Below are 13,045 nucleotides of genomic sequence, written 5' to 3' on the forward strand. Positions count from 1 at the left end.
AGACAAGTGGAGGGGAATGACACAGGAGCTGTTGGCTAGAAGGTGGTCGGGGAAGGCTTCTCTGAGGAGGAGGCATTGAAGCAAGATGTGGAGGAGAAGGGTAGACCATGTGGATTGCTGGTGGCCTGCATTGCAGGCATCAGGAACAGCAAGTATAAAGACCCTGGGATGAGCCTTTGTTTGAGGCTAGTGCAGGCAGAACAAGAGTGACGGGGAGAATGTAGGAGATGCAGTCAGAGCAAGACAGAAAGGGCTGACAGAACCCCACCCAAACAGACAAAGCTTTCCCCGGATGCTTGCTGTAAATGCCTGTGGCTACTGCTTGTCTCTGCTTCCTGTTTCAGGGTGAGTAGAGAACACCACTGAGTTACAGGCTGCAGGCATAGACCTTTGGCAAGAAGAAAGAAGAATTAGTGGTTGCATCTCCCAGCGTCTTTGCCCCTCCGTGGGAGACCCAAGAGGAGGCTGCTGCCATCAGCCGTCAGGGTCACGTCCTTGGGCAGCAGGAGTGGTGACCTATGAGGTCAGAGGAGGAGGATCTTGGGTCTCTGCACACATTCTACAATGGAGCTAGTTTCTCTAGAACCAAGTCGCTGGTACACTATGGTGCCCAGCGAGTGAGTGAATGTAGGGCTGAACAGAGCTAACTGTGGGACCCAGTTCCCATCACAGAAAACAGGTATGTTGAGGCTGATGGCCACATGGCCAGGATTTTGAAGAGATGATTCAGTGTCAGGGCAGGATGGTTCTTCAGTCTTCCCTAACCTCACTGGGGCATGTCCCTGCTTCAGCCAGCCCAGTCAGGGACGTGACTCCTGGGGCTGTGTCGTTTGGAGTCTGGGACAACAGGAACAACACTCCCCTCCCCTTTCTGGTCCTTTTCCTTTTTGGTGCCTTTCCTGGGGCTTGAACTCAGGGCCTGGGTGCTGTTCCTGAGATTCGTTGTTGCTGTTGCTTTTTTGCTTGTTTGTTTGTGTTTTTGCTCAAAGCCAGCACTCTACTTCTCGAGCCACAGCTCTACTTTTGGCTTTTTGGTAATCAAGTGGAGATAAGAGTCTCAGGGATTTTCCTGCCTGAGTTGACTTTGAACCTCAGTCTTCTCAGCTTCCCAAGTAGCTAGGTGTGAGCCACCAGTGTTGGACAGAGGAAAGGAATTTTTATCTCATTTGTTCACTGATATATCTTGAACGTCTAGAACAGTTACTGTCCAGAGTAGATGCTCAATAAACATTTCAGAGTGAATGAATGAGATGGGCTAGAATTCTAATCAAGGCAGACCCTTTCTGTTCCATGTTCCTAGCTCCATTCCAGAAGTTTGGCATTGGGTGTTGTCTGCAAAGATGGTGGGGGTGATGTTCTCAGCTCCATGGGAGTTCTGGGAGGAGGTTGACCAAGCCTAGACCTGATGGGGTTTGCCCGGGGGAGCCCCTCTGGCTCTAATGGGAGCACATGAGTTGAAAGAGGATGGTGGCCACTGTCCTGGGGGCTGTATGTATTGGGTGGGGGTGGGAGGGTGCTGCTAGGGGCTTAGACGTTAACAGGCTGCAGCTGCTGCACAGGGGCAGGGAAAGCACAGAAGAGCAGCCACTAAGTATCCCAATTCCCTAGGCAGCCTGGGTGGCTGTTCTACCAGCTCTAGCCTGTGCAGTGATCCAGGCTACCACGCCTCTACTCCTGTTCCATAGCTGCTGTGTGCTGGCCTGGGTGGTCTCTAACTCCTCCCCCGACTTCCTTTGTGGGCTTGGCAGGTGGAAGCAAGGCCTCCCTCCCCGTCCTCCCCTGACCCAGAGAATAATCCCTCCCATTCATAGGATTCTCCCCGCACCCCTCCCTTCATCCTCCTACATGGCCGCATAAGGCAGAAAGCCGATTCCCATTGGGCAGATGAGGATATCAAGGCCAAGAAAGGGGCCACGAGTCTGCCGAGGTCATACAGCCAGATGGGGACATGTCTCCCAATTCTCCATGCTTCGACCTTCACCAGGCAACAGATGGCCCCATGGCTTGACTTGAAAAATCTGAAGTGACCCCAAAGAGAATACAAGCCCAGAGCACTCCATGCTTCCTACAGCTGGCCTTCCTTGTTGCCTTCACATCCTACATTCATTCATGCGAAGTCCTGAGAATTTATTCTTACCCCAAGCATGGAGTGGGCAGGAAGACGTGGAGGAACATGTTCGGAACATCTTTGAGTGGTGTGTTCTGATTACTCTCCTCTTTTCCAACAGCTGCAAAATATTTTGAGTGAATTAACACATGGTCATTGTGCACCTCAATTCCTCAATTCAAATATGCACTTTTAAAATATTCCCTGAAGTACAGAGGGTTGAGTTCATCTCACTGCTCATGACTCAACCCCAGGTCATTGTAGAACTGTTTGTGAACTTTCCATCTCTGAACACACCCATGTCACCAATAGGAGGATCAAGGAACAGAACAGAGATTCCTCAAGCTCTCCCACTGCCCCCAAGGGTGACCACACCACAGGTTAGCTCGGCTGGGCTTTGAACATGGTAACATGGAATACTCGGTGAAGGCTCTTCTGTGTCTGACTGCCTTTCCTTCATGTGTGTGGTTGTAGATGGTTCACTTCAATGCTGTGAGGCTTTTATGTGCCTGAATTAAGCTGGCCTATGTTATGGACAGAAGTGTAGTTTCCAGCTTGGGATCATCACAAACAGTGCATTAATTATTCACGAACATTCCTAAGAGCATCTTTGTGTGTTTCTGTCAGATGTGACCTGGGGGCCCAATCATTGGTCATGTTCTGTTTTTCTATATATTAATGAACTGGATATGTGGGGTTTTGTTTTTATTTTGGTGGCACTGGATATTGAACCCAGCAATTGTAAATTATAGGCAAGCTCTCTATCACTTGAACAAAGGTCCTAGTCTCTGGGAGTGCTTTTTTTTCCCTCTGGTCTTGGGGCTTGAACTCAGGACCTGGGCATTGTCTCTGAGCTATGTTGCTCAAGGCTAGTGCTCCACCACTTTGAGCCACAGTTCCACTTCCAGTTTTCAGGTGGTTAATTGGAGATAAGAGATAGGAGTGGAGATAAGACTTTCTCACTGAGCTGGCTTTGAACCAAGATTCTCAGATCTCAGCCTTCTGAGTAGCTAGAATTGCAGTTATGAGCCACCGGTGCCCAGCTTTGGGGGTGCATTTTTCAACATACATAACTATGCTTGAGCTGTAAGTCCTACTGTTACTGATCTCTCTCTCTCTCTTTCTCTCTCTCTCTCTGTGTTGGACTGAGGCTTTTTCCACTCAAGACTAGTACTCTACCACTTGAGCCACTGATCCACTTCCACCTTTTTGCTGGTTAACTGGAGATGAGAGTCCCCAGTTAACTTTCCTGCCCAGGCAGACTTCAAACTGTGATCCATAGAGCTCAGCCTCCTGAGCAGCTAGTACAGGCTGGTTCCTGGTCGCTGCTCTACTTAAACCCTAGACTCTCAATGCACCTTGGCTTCCCTTCCCCTCTGCCCTTGCACAGGCTGTGCCCACACCTGGCACATCCTTGCTTGCCTTCCTTGCCTGCTAAGTGCTTAATGTGTCCCCCAAGGACCCTCCTCCTGGAAAACTGCCCTCCTCCACCAGGTCCTGACCATGTCCTCCTGCCCCCTCTCCCCAAGGACTCCCTAAAGTACTTTGGTCCTCACTTCTTCCTGTTTGGGATCAGACCATTTATTTCATGGATTTAGCTTTCACACCAACCTGTGATCCCCGAGGCGGGTACATGAACTCAATGAACTCAGAGGGGACTAAGGAGAGAAGTCTGCAGAATGATTGATGGAGCCAGAGATCTATGATTCTGGAGAGTGGGAAGGATCCAGTCTCCCTCCCTCCACCTCTTTACCAACCAGAACCTGGCAGGAATGACTCCTCCTTCTGGTAAAAGAATGGAATGGGGTCAAAATATGTCCTCTTAGGTGAGGATCAGTGTCTGAACCCATCTGTAAAATGGGTGTTGGGATTCACTCATGCATGCAAGGTGATGATTATTGAGTGTTCTAATAGTGTGAGCCTTGGAGATGCAATGTATTCTGGCCCCTTGGGCCCAGGACAAGATTAGCCCTGAAGACAAGATTGACATTCAAGCCTGAATTATTTCTAATTGTGTAAAGATTCTAAATCTGAGTCCAAAGAGGCAAGTCCTAACTTAATTCAGAGGGTGAAGAAAGATTTCTCGAGAAAGTGACATTTAAGCTGAGATCTAAAGACAATTAGGAATAAACTAAGCAAATAGAGGTGTTAGGTAAGAATAGGATGAGGGAAATGTATCAGCCAGAGGAGGAAGGAATGAGGTGCAAAGGCACTGTGGCAAAGGAGAACCTGAAGGAAGCTCCTGAGTGGCTGGAGCCCAAAAATCAGGGGTCAGGAAATAGGAGAGGCTTAATAGGAAGACAGAGGAAGATCATAATGGAGGACTCGTGGGTAGGAAAAAAATTGGAAAATGGATGCACTTACTCCATAAATACTTAGGAACCTGCTACTCACCAGGAAGTGTAGTATGGCAATAACCAAGGCAGATAGTCTCTGTCCCTACAATACCACTAAGCAGAGGAAAACAGCTGCCTTAGTAGCTAGTGGTCCTGCCCTGTGTCAGGAATTGCACTGAGCACTCTCAGAGACGCATGCATCTGTTAGGCATCTGGAGACCTTACTGTAGTCCAAATGAAAAGGCCTTTTCCAAGCACCTTCCCTCAGTGAGTGTTGGAAGGACAAATTGGTGCTGTCCCTAAGGAGAACATCTGTCAAAAATATAAACAAGATATACTATCAAATCAGCAAGTCTATAGTTAGGAATTTATTCCAAAGATGGGCAAAATGATGCATCCACCAATTTACTTACTGATGTATTGTCACAGCATGGCGACAATCTTATTGCTTACAGTTTGGGGACCTGGTGAAGTAGGTTACAGGTCATCCATACAGTGACAAGTTCAATGTCATGAGAGATATCAAAGGGCTCTCCGTGACTCAGTGTAAACTCTAGATACACTTAGCTATTCAGAAGGCTAAGATCTGAGGGTTGTGGTTTAAAGCCACAGGTTGAGCAGAAAAGTCCATGAGACTCTTATCTCCATTAACTAGCAAAAAATCCAGAAGTAGAGCTATGGCTCAAGTGGTAGTGTGCCAATCTTGAGTGAAAAAGCCAAGCGAGAGTGTGTGGCCCAGAATTCAATCCTCATTACCAGCGCATGCATCCATGTGTGTGTGTGTGTGTGTGTGTGTGTGTGTGTGTGTGCGTGCACACACACACACACACACACATACACATAGACATACATACATACATACACACATCCCACTGAGGGAGGCAAGGTATAGTGCTGGATATGATTAAGTTGTCATTTCTTTTTAAATGGTGGTAGTAAATATGGATATGGGTTAATGAGAGAGAGAAGAGACAGGTAGAGAGAGAGAGGAGAAAGACACACAGAAACGTGTACCATTGGTCACCTCTGGAAGGGAGATGGCTGAGGACAGGGCAAGGAAGACATTTTTAATGTGTCCTCTTTGTGCTTTTGAGAGTTGTTTTGTATTTGGGGAGGCCCATGTGCGCAAACGCACACACATATGCGTTCTTTATCAATCATGGGGCTTGAACTCAGGGTCTGGGCACTGTCCCTGAGCTTTTTTGGTTCTGTGGGGGTTAACTGAAGAGTCTCACAAACTTTTCTGTCCAGGCTGGCTTCAAACCGTGATTCTTAGATTTCAGCCTCCTGAGTAGTTAGGATTACAGGCATGAGCCACTAGTGCCTGGCTACTTTTGAGTTTTTAATCACGTGATGGTATTAACTCCTCAACAAAGAAGCCAAAACAGTTGTGTTTATTTAAATGACTTTCAGACTTGACAGGTCCCAGATACTGGAATAGAGAAGACATACCAGGATTGTTAGGCTGGAAGGGGTTTAGTGATTTCCTAGTTTTACAAATGAGGAATCCATGCTAGAGAGGTAGGCGACTGGCTTAAGGTTGTAATAGCAGAGTTGGGATGGGTTGTCACTTAAATTGCAGACCTGTGCCCTTTCTTGTGGTAGCTGGCAGTGGTCACCGAACATTGCTTTGTGCTGGGGATGCAGCAGGAACAATGCGAATGTGTTTGCTGCCTTCACATGCCACACAAGAAATAAATACCTATGTATGGTAGTGTTGGGTCACAATAAATGCAATGAATAAAAGAAAATAAGACAGGAAGCAACATAAAGAATGTGCATTGAGGTAATCAATAAAACCCTTCTGAGGAGGTCATAGTTTAGAGAACCATGGTTTGTAAATCCCTGAGACACAGAAAAAAAAAACAAACAGAAAAGCCCTACACAAGAGGAACCCTGGCTTGTTACAGTAAGGGTCTGGGGACATGGTTCAAGCGGTAGAGGGCTGGCCTAATAGGCCATGAGTTACAGACTGAACAACAACAATAATAATAATAACTGGACAAGCATGATAAGGTGGGAGAGAGAAGAGGCATAGTAACTCAAACCTATAATCCTAGCTATTCAGGATGCTGAGATCTGAAGATCATAGCTCAAAGCCAGCCTGGGGAAGAAAAGTCTGTGAGATTTTTATCTTCAATTAACTGGCAAAAAGCCAGAAGTGGAGGTGTGGCTCAAGTAGTAAAGTGCCATGCTTGAGTACCAGCCAAGCAAGAGCATGAGATCCTGAGTTCAATCCCCAGCACTGGTATTCATATACATGCGCGCGTGCGCGCACACACACACACACACACAATGACTTTTTGTTTTTAAAGAACAGCAAGGAAGGTTTGGCTTCTTGTGTGGTACAAGGCCCTGTGTTCCATCTCCCAAAACAACAACAAAAAGACCCGCAAGTAGCCTCTGTGACTGGAACAGAGTATGTGAAAGACGGTAGGAGGAGAGACGAGGAAGGAAGATAGAACAGAGATTTATAGGCAGGGCTCAGGACTTTCGCTCAAAGGAAAGAAGGAAGTAGTCAGAAAGTAAGCAGTAATGGCTAAGCATAGTCAGGTTTCCTTTTTCAAAAGGCTGATTGAGGGAATTGGAAGTTAGAAGGGGAAAGAGGGATTATAGAGAAACCAATCAGGAGGCGTCCAGGACATTCCAGGCATCCAGGAGAGGTGACCGATGTTGCTGGGGAAGTGTGATGGGGAGCAGGGGTTACTCTCCTCAAGTGTTCTGCAAGGGGGTTGAACACGATGGGCCTTCAAGGCCTTTCCAGCTTTGGAATTTGGTAATTTGACAGACTTCTGGGCATATACCAAGCAGGTACAGCCATTACCTTTTCTCTGTTGACATCTCAAGGTTTCTCCCCTGGGAGTCTGGGTCTTAACAAAGCCCTCAGTCTGAGACTCAGATCAGGAATCCCACCCACCCCCATCACAGCCAGGCCCACTCCTGTCCCTACCTCCCAGGGACAGATGGGTGGGCATGGGAAGCAGCTGGGCCTTGATGCCTGCAGCACCCCAGGGGAGAGAATTATCCAAGAGTTCATAACCCCTCTCTGCCTTCCAGATCTTGAGTTAAAAGCCCCAAACATCTCAGCTTCAAGGGGGGAAGGAGTTGGAAGGGGGCCAAGACAGGAGTAGGGTGAAGTGCTTTGGGACTTGCGCCTGCCCATACAAGGACAGGGGGTGGCAATGGGCTGAGAACTCCAGCCCTGGGAGCAGGCAGCTGTCAAAGCCGAGGCTGAAGACTGGGGGCCCTCAGGCCATGTCTGACCCACTGACTTATTTATCGACCTGAAAAGCATTTGAGAAAACCTGGAGTCTGATTCAAATTCAAGATATCTTACAGTAAAATGGAGAGTTCTAACTTCTCTTGCATAATTAGAGAACCTGAGCATAATGGTGCCCAGTCCCGTTTACAACATCTGGCTATCCTCCTTACTGCTTTAGTTTTACTAATAAGCAAATACATTCGCATGATTGTAGAAAAAAATTATACAAAGTCTCTCTTCCATCCTTACTCTCTACTGCCCAGTGCCTTGGAATCATCTCTTACTTTCTTGCATGAACTTCCCAAGTTTCTTTGTGCATAGAGGAATACACTAAAAGCAGACATAGTTTTCATCCCCCTCCCACCTTTCCACCCTGCTCCACCACTGTTTTGCGCTGCCTTCTCCCCAAGGTCTTTGCTTATTAGGACACAGAGTGTTCATTGCTCCAGCTTTTCCACAGTCACGAGCACCACGGTTTATTTAGCCAGGCTCCTGATGGGCATTTGGGTCATAACCAATATTTGCTGTTCCAAGCAATGTAGTATCAATTATCTCATGCATGGTTTGCACAGGTGCAAATATTTCCAGAGGAACTGAAGAGAAATTATTAGCAACTGGCCCAAGGCAGAGGATGAGTAAGCAAGGGTCCCTCTGCGGGCCCCTCCCAGTCTGGAAAGGCAGTGAGAGCTACTCCTAACAGCCCAGAGACCATGCCTTTGAGGACTACAGAAAAGCATCTCTTGCTAATTCAGAGCTTCTCTCTGGACCTCAGAGTCTCCATCTGTGAAGTGAGAATGGCTTAGACAACTACATAAGGTCTCAAAGGACCTGTGCAGTTCTGTCCAGCTGTGGCCCACCTTCTCTTCTCCCTCCATACCAGCCAGTTCTGGCTCTCTTAGCTGTGTGTGTGTGTGTGTGTGTGTGTGTGTGTGTGTGTGTGTGTGCACGTACACACGTGTGTGCCCATGCCCACTACTAGGGCTTAAGCTCAGGCCCTATGTACTGTACTTTAGCTTTTTCTGCTCAAGATTGGCACTCCAGCATTTGTGCCACACCTCCACTTTTGCCTTTTTGATGGTTAATTGGGGATGAGTGTCACAAGCTTTCCTGCATGTGCTGGGTTTTTTGAGCCAAGATCCTCAGATCTCAGCCTCCTGAATAGCTAGGATTACAGGTGTGAGCCACTGGCTTCCAGCTCTCTTAGCTCTTAAATGTGCCTGGCTTAGCTCCATTGTAGAAATGTTCTTCAAGATGTCTATGCCCCTCTGGGAGCCAGTGGCTCATGCCTGTAATCCTAACTACTCAGGAGGCTGAGATCTGAGGATCGTGGTTCAAAGCCAGCCCAGCCAGGAAAGTCTGTGAGATCAGTAAACCACCAGAAAACTGGAAGTGGTGCTGTGGTTCAAGTGGTAGAGTGCTAGCCTTGAGCTCAAGAGCTGAGGGACAGCACCCAGGCCTTGAGTTCAAGTCCCATGGCCAAACAAAGAAATATGACTACCCCCTCACCCATCTAATAGACCATCACATGGGTACACCCCTGTTGGTCCCCATCAGGATATCTGTACCTGTGGGCTACTTAGAATACAGTCCAAGCTTCTTTGGGGAGGAGTCTCCTCCACAGTACCTCTGTAAAGTGGGGTCAACTCCATGACTGACCTACACTTCAGTCTCCCATTGAGTCCTTCCTATATGATACTTTCTCTAGTCACCTAAACTCTAGCACAGGGCTCCTGAATGTTGTTATTTCCTAACAAATGCCCTTGCACTTCCTTCTGGTTCAGTTTCTACCTTAAAAATGGTTGGCTTAAGAATAGCAAGTAGTTGGAGGGTCCTCAGAAAGCTAAATATTGACCTCCCTTATGACTTAGTCATACCACTTCTAGACATCTACCCTGAACAACAGGAACCAATATACAAGGACACATGCACCTCCATGTTTATTGCAGCACTGTTCACAATAGCGAAACAACCCAGATGCCCCACCACAGATGAATGGATCCAAAAATTGTGGTATCTATACACAATGGAATATTATGCAGCCATTAGAAATGACAAAATAATGGCATTTGCAGGGAAATGGATGGAGCTAGAAGGAATCATGTTGAGCGAGGTAAGCCAAGAGCAAAGAGACAAACGGTACATGGTCTCCCTGATAAGTGGATGTTAAATCCAAAATGTTAGGTGATACGACAAAATTAACAGGACTCAAGAAACAAAGAACTTCCACTCATCTGGTGGAATCACTACTAAATAACCCCATGCTGCTGATCACATGTATGGTGTATATGTGAACGCCATTATATGATATAGACCGTGATAGACAATTTGCTCCAGGAAGGTTAGAATGAGTTTGTGACTTTAAATGAGCATCACCATCCCACAATACTGTAAAATTTGGGAAATTATGTAATCACTTAATCACAATAAAAAAAAAAACCACCAGAAAACTAGAAGTGACGCTATGGCTCAAATGGTAGAGCATGAGCCTTGAGCTGAATTGAAAAAAAAAGAAGAATAGCAAGTAGCAAGTTCAAGGTTGGATGCTGGTGGCTCACACTTGTAAACCTTGCTACTCAGGAGGCTGATTCTGAGGATTGCTGCTTAAAGCCAACCAAGCAGGAAAGTCTGTGAGACTCTTGTATCCGATTAACCAGTAAAAAGCCAAATATGGAGGTGTGGCTCAAGTGGTAGAGGCACCAGCCTTGAGTGAAGAAACTAAGGGGTCAGTGCTGAAGTCAAGCCCCATTACTGACACTAAGCAAACAAATAAATAGAAGTAGTAGATTTAGACGTTTGTACAGCTGTAGATACTCAGAAGGGTTTATTTCCACAAGGTATTGCCCCTGCCTGTATAAGTTACCTTTATAAAATGAGGAGAGAAAGGGGAACCTATTTCAGAATTGACTACCACTCATCTGTTCAATAACTTATTCAGTGATTTTTACCCAACTTCCATTAAGTTCCAGCCATAGAACTGGACACTCAGAGATTAGGTGGGGAAGAAAGCAGATGAATTATTGTAACCCTCACAGAGGGTTTTGGCTGGAAAGACAAATCCAAACAGACAAGCTATCAATATGCTGATGTGAAGGAGGAGTGGTATATTAGAGACTTTGTAACTGGAGAATGTCAGGGAGATTTCTTTGAGGGATAGGAACAGGGAAAATGGGTGGGAAATCGAGGAGGGCTTCCTGTCTGAAGCTTCATCCTAGTTAAAAATTCCCATTAATTATCATCACCAGAGCCCTAAAGGAAGATGGTGGATATCTTCCATTTCACTTATCTCTGAAGTAAGAGCAATTGAATGACTTACCGAAAGTTAGGGAGGCATGAAGGGATAGTTGGATATCAAGCCAAGATTTTTCTGGCTTAAGAGTATTAGACCTAAAAACCTGATCTCCGGGGCTTGGAAGGTGGCTCAGTGGTAGAGCGCTTGCCTTGCTTGCATGCCTGAGGCTCTAGGTTCAATTCTTAAGCATCTCATAAGCCAAAAAAGCCAGAAGTGGCACTATGGCTCAAGTGGTAGAACTCTAGCCTTGAGCTGAAGAGCTGAGGGACAGTGCCCAGGCGCAGAGTTCAGGCCCCACGACCACAAAAAAACAAACAAACAAGAAAAACCTGACCTCCATTGTCTGTTTGAATGGGTCAATGCTGATAAAGGGAGGCCTGAGGAATAGAAGGGCTGCCTTCATTTGAGGCAGGGATCAAAGGGAGCCTAACTCTGCCAGCCTCCATCCATGTACTAGTGTCCAGACACACTCAGAAATTGTCCCAGAGTGCTGACAGTGGCCAGGGCCAGAGCTGCCCAGTACCTACCACTAAGGACTCTGTGCCTTCCACAAGTCTCCCTGCCCAAGGCTCGAGGAGACAAAAAGCAGAGATGCTTATTCTAAGTCCCAGTGACACTCAGACCTTTCACCCTCTGCTAGTCAAAACGTGAGCTATCAGCTTTGAATCCAGTCTGGAAAACTCCTTGAATCCCTAACTCTCCCCACTCAAGCTTTCAGCTTTGGGCAACAGCTGGTACCCCAACCTCTTGAGCATTACGGAGACCAAAACAGTCCCTGGACACGGAAGGGATGCCAGGCTGCAGGACTGCAGATGGCTGCTCCTTCCTAACGCAGGGCAGCTGTCTCCTTTCATCTTCCCTTCCCTGTCACTCCAAGGCAGGGTGGTCCTTCCCTTCGCTTCCTCCCCTGTCCTCTTCCCTCCTCCACCCTCCCTTCCTCACTTCATCATGACAGCAACATTTGCTATCTCGCCTCTGAAACCATATGATGAATTGGCCTGAATTTGGCTCTAATACTTACTAAGTGTGTGGCTCTGAACCAAATACATTAACTTCTCTGTGACTCAATTTTATCTCCTGTAAAATGGGTTGGAGATGTGTAAACTCCCTCATAAATTGCAATAATAACATGAGGTCGTAATTGCACAATGCTTAGAACAGCACCGAAGAGGAACTATTAGACAGTGTTTGTATAATGAATCCAATCTACCTATGCTAAGGTGTTGGGGGAGGGGGTGGAACAAGTACAGGATGTGTGAGGGACTAACCACTTATCAGGGATCTCCGCTATTTTTTCTCTGGGATCACTTTGCTACTCTGGCTGCTGCATCTTCTTTCTAAATCCTGACATGACCACCTACGTCCCCTGCTCAAATTCTTCAGTGGTTTCCCCGTTGTGGGCTAGTAAAGGGCTACCTCACAGGTCAAAAAACGCTCCAGCCCCATCTTTCCCATCTCCCCAGCACCTTGGATTCAGGATCCAGACTTCCTCCAGTGGTGGGGGGGGGAGGGGCAGCACTTTACACCTGCTCTTCCCTCCCTCCCATCTTCCTTCTGGATGTCCCCTCCCTTCCCCCCCCCCACTAAGACAGTGGCCAGAGGAAAGCGGTCCCCTAGGGAGGGAAAGAGAGAGCAAGGAAGTGACAGCAACTCAGAACTGTAGTTTTCCCCGGCTTCTAGAGGAAGACAATAAGAGCGAGGACCTCTCAAGATCAAAGGAGGGGAGGGCACACGAAGTGAACGCTCAGAAACTAGCAAGTGGCACGGTCCACGTTCTCACCTAGTGATGGCTAAAGGGTTGTTGGGGAGGGAGGGGCGCCCAGGCCTGTCAAGCTACCCCCCCACCTACCCCCACTTCATCCCCACCAGGCTCTCAGAGGTAAATCTGCGGAGGGAGAGGATGGGGACAGGATGGCGGGGGGTGGGGGTGGCAATAAAAGAAAAAGAAGGAAGGTGAAAGGTTGAGAGCATGTGGCAAGGGACGGAGGCAGAGGTGACCTGGGGTGCTCCCCCAGCTCTGCAACCCCACTCACTCCCGGGTCTCGGGGGGG

The 13,045-nt window shown here is 47.4% G+C and overlaps 1 protein-coding gene across 1 annotated transcript in view; it reads left to right on the forward strand.

Annotated features, from left to right (window-relative positions):
* Xkr7 (XK, Kell blood group complex subunit-related family, member 7) overlaps nt 1-13,045 on the forward strand; it is a 38,122-nt gene that overhangs the window by 1,923 nt on the left and 23,154 nt on the right. The window lies entirely within an intron of this gene.

This window comes from Dipodomys ordii, unplaced genomic scaffold, assembly GCF_000151885.1.
Source record: "Dipodomys ordii isolate 6190 unplaced genomic scaffold, Dord_2.0 Scaffold13, whole genome shotgun sequence".
Taxonomy (NCBI): domain Eukaryota; kingdom Metazoa; phylum Chordata; class Mammalia; order Rodentia; family Heteromyidae; genus Dipodomys; species Dipodomys ordii.